Source organism: Alligator sinensis, unplaced genomic scaffold, assembly GCF_000455745.1.
Source record: "Alligator sinensis unplaced genomic scaffold, ASM45574v1 scaffold208_1, whole genome shotgun sequence".
Taxonomy (NCBI): domain Eukaryota; kingdom Metazoa; phylum Chordata; order Crocodylia; family Alligatoridae; genus Alligator; species Alligator sinensis.
Window position 1 is genome coordinate 58,759 of NW_005842815.1, and position 4,289 is coordinate 63,047.

Genomic DNA, 4,289 nt, shown 5'->3' on the forward strand with positions numbered 1-4,289 from the left:
AAAGAGGGAGACAAAACAGGAGTTGGCTCATTATGATTTCCTTTGTGTCCAAGTCATCCTGTCACATCACAATACAGTACTTGGTTTCAGTTTTTGAGTATGAACCTAGGACAAGTCTGCTAAGCTGGCTATGAAAAATGAAGGGCTTTTTAAGTTAGGTGGTCGTACTGGTTAGGGAAGGCATCCTAAAGAATGATCACTATTAACTTTATTTCTAGCTTCTGTTTAACTCCCAGCATCACTAGTGAAGTGAGCTCTTCCCCACAACAGATGCTTCTTCAGGGAAGTCCAAAGCCTCTCCTGGGTTCCAGTCACAAGGTCCCTGGCACAACACAGCATAACTCTGCTTCAGGATGGCTAAATGTCTAAAAGCCCCGTTTAGGTCAGGGCTGTCCAACTGCTGGGCAGTTGGGGGCCGCATGAAATGTGGGTTAGATCCAGGGGGCACTTGCTAGGGGGACTGCCCCCCAAAAGACTTTCCACTGCATGCACAACCCAGTTCCCCGCTACTGTGCATGCAGGTCAGCTAACCTATCTCATGCTCAGTCCAGCTTCCCCTACCACGTGCACAGTTCCTTTACCACATGCATGGTGCAGGCAGCCCATCCTGCAGCACAGGTGGCCTGGCTTCCCTCTACCATGCACGCAGCATTCCCTTCCCCACTGTGCATGCTGTGTAGATAGCCCACCCACCTGCAGCATGCAACACAGGCAGCCTGGCTCTCTCCTTGTGCAGCCCAGCACCCTCCCCTGCTGCATGTGCAGGATGGGCAGCCCAGCCTCCCCTATTGCACCCTAGGAAGGGGGAACCCAGAGACCCCAGCCATCACCGGAGTAAGAGCAAAGAAGCTGAGCAGGAGCTCACATGCGGCATGTTAACCCCTCACAGGCCACACAAAAGCTATTCCAAACCACATGCCTGGTGACATGCACAGATGACTTGCTGCCTGAAGGCTCTATGTACTCAGACAATCACTCAGAGGCACAGTACAAAGGAAAATGCTTACATGACTAACAGCAACCATGAGTCAAGTTCCTTAGGAGTCCAGAAGTTTGGTTCAAAACTGCTGCTAACATATATGGGGGGGGGAATCACAAACTCAGAGAGGAAAGAGTCACTTTGGTGATCAAGAGCACATGCAAGTGATCTGGCTGCTGGTCTGCCCAATAACCATGAGTGCTGCATGCTGCCCATTAACACTGGTTCATGAGCAGAGACTGGTTCATTTCTTTCCTGCTCACATTTACTAGCATAGTCTTGCAGTGCTAGGATTGCCGATACAACAGTTCCCTCCGGTGGTTTCACCTCCTCAAACACTGGGGAGACCCTGGTCCCACTGAAAGTCAGTGGCAAAGCTTGGGAAAGCCAAGATCTCCCCAGTCTTTCCCTTTAAAGCCCTTCACTATTTAGCTCCACGGTGCCCTGCTCATTCTGTACCTCATGTCCAACTTCAGCATGCCCAGCATAAACGTCTTTATGTTTCCTCATACATGCCTGACACTTGTATATGCTCCATAGCTGCATTCATGCTTCCATGTGTATGATGTCTACAGAGCATGACTGGCAGGGGAGGGAACAGCTCACACTGATCTCACTAATACCCCATTCCTGCCACTCTCATCTCAGCTGACCCCAAAAAGTGGCTCCATCTATCATCATATGTTCTTGCTCATGTGCATGCCACTTTAGCCCTTTTCCCATCTGTGAGCAGCACAATCCTTAGCTGTGTTGCTCTGTGGTTGTAGCTCTCTGGGTGCAACTCAAGGGGGCTTTAGCAGGGCTCCCCTCTGGCCCTATAGTTCTGTCCTTATCAGAATTACAAAGCAATGTGGGATGGGGGAAGGCCCATGGGAGCCTCTTTCAAGGGGGTTGGTTTCCATGAGGTTCCAATCACTTATCCTCTGAAAATTAGGTCCCTCTGGGCTGCCCATGTGTTGAGGTACCTCCAGTCATTGGAATCCCCTCCCCCCGTGCCCACTGCCCCTCCGTGACCAGTGGCATATGTACAGGAAAGCAACCTGGGTACCAGCCCGGAGCATGAACGAGGAAAGGAGAATACAGAAAAAGCAGCCCCCGTACTGCTGGCCTGGCCTCTCCATGAGCAACCCAGCTGAAGCTGCCACCCCCCTGCCCTACTGCAGAACCACACAGCTGTGCCTCTGCTCCATGTTAGTCTGCACTGGATTGTTCTGTGGAGTGCAGGTTTCACAGGAGGCAAAAACTGAAATTACTTCCCCCTCTGGCCACACATGTCAGAGTGAGCTACACAGCTAGGAAGCTTTGGTGCAGGACTAAGGATTGACAAGCCTCAAATGCTAGTCCTGCCTGTAACACAGCCGGGTGGGGGGGGAAGAAATAAAGAAAACTAACCAGAAAGGACTTGCTTAAAGAGTCATTTCTTTAACTTTAGACCTCAGGGTTCAAGTTTGATAGAAACTAAGTACTCATTCCCACCAAGAACAACAGGGACTCCCCCCTCCCCCCCAGGAGCCCAACTCAGAACAACGGGAGCTGCTAGATGCTCGGCAGTGCTATGCTGGCTAGAACTACAGAAGAAAGAGACTTGGGGGTCATCACTGACCACAAGATGAACATAAGCCTGCAATGCGATGCTGCGACTAGTAAAGCAAGCAAAACGCTGGCTTGCATTCATAGATGCTTCTCAAGCAAATCCTGGGATGTCATTCTCCCCTTGTACTCAGCCTTGGTGAGGCCACAGCTGGAGTACTGCATCCAGTTTTGGGCCCCACAATTCAAAATGGATGTGGAGAAGCTTGAGAGAGTGCAGAGGAGAGCCACGCGCATGATCAGAGGTCAGGAAAACAGACCTTATGATGAGAGGCTGAGAGCTATGGGGCTCTTTAGCCTGGAACAGCGCAGACTCAGGGGTGACCACCAGTATCTGGGGGAACGGTTGTTCACTAGAGCGCCCCAAGGGATGACTAGGTCGAATGGTTATAAACTATTGCAAGACTGTTTCAGGCTGGATATAAGGAAGAATTTCTTTACTGTCCGAGCCCCCAAGGTCTGGAACAGCCTGCCATCGGAGGTAGTTCAAGCACCGACATTGAACACCTTCAAGAAAAAACTGAATGCTTATCTTGCTGGGTTCCTATGACCCCAGCTGACTTCCTGCCTTCGGCTGGGGGGCTGGACTCGATCTTCTGAGGTCCCTTCCAGGCCTAATGTTTATGAATCTATGCACCTTGGAAATTTAGCCTAGAGGATTTAAAATTGGATGCCTATAAATACTTCAGCATTAACCTTGCTGCCTCCATTTCCCCATCCATAAAAATAGACTTTTAAAATAACTACTTCTTTAGCCCTTTGTGAGGATTAATCAGCAGGCTTTCAATGAAAATGCTAGTCCTCACCACCATTTTGCAGGTGGATTAGAAAACAAACTGTCAGAACAGCCAGCGTGTGTAGGGGAAGGGGGTTTTTTTTGTTTGTTCTTTTACTTAGACTGTAGCTCACGTTAACGTTCAGGGTCTCATCTTCTTAAAGGTAATGAAATGCCCTGTTCCCTTCTGGTTATTTTAACAGCATCCCTTGACTCTGTGCCTCACAACATACCAGGCAGTTCTGGTTGGCTGCTGAGACTCTGCCATTACACTTAATTTGCAAGGTACCAGGCTGTCCTAAAGCCCAGTAAAATGCAGACCTGGGATCTTTATCATTAGTAAGGAGGTAGAATTGCAGACGACTACAGGCCCCAGCATGCAAACCTCCATCTCAAACCAGGCTGGAGGCCATTGGGCTGTTTGGCTCAGATCGAGATAGGGTGTTACCTGCTAGTGTTGCACAAACGGCTAGTTTCGTGCCCCTGGAGGCTTTTCCAATATACCTCAAGGAGAGAGTCACACACACTCAGGCTGGATCCATCTCAAGTTTATTTGTTTGCAAACAGATCAACAAGGGAGTTCAATGCTCAAAGCCGAGTCGACCCCTAGCCACGCCCGAAGTTACATTTTTATACCTCTCATGAACAAGATTCCATTGTGGCAATCTGTGATTTGCTACAGTTTTCTGCAAAGTTTAGTACATGTGTAGTCCTAAAACGAGCAAGTAACAAGGGTTGCAAAATTTATGTGCAAAGCAGGCAGTAACTAATCTTTGTGTTCTCACAGGAATCAGCCTTATCGCAAACCGAACATTTGTTCGGACTGTTCCTTATTATGCTACTGATTATCTAATGCAGGAAGAAAGAAGAGAAAAAGAAACAATTTGCAGTTCTCAGCTGTGAGGTCTTTTGTGTAGTGAGATCATGAGACATTTTTGCCACAAT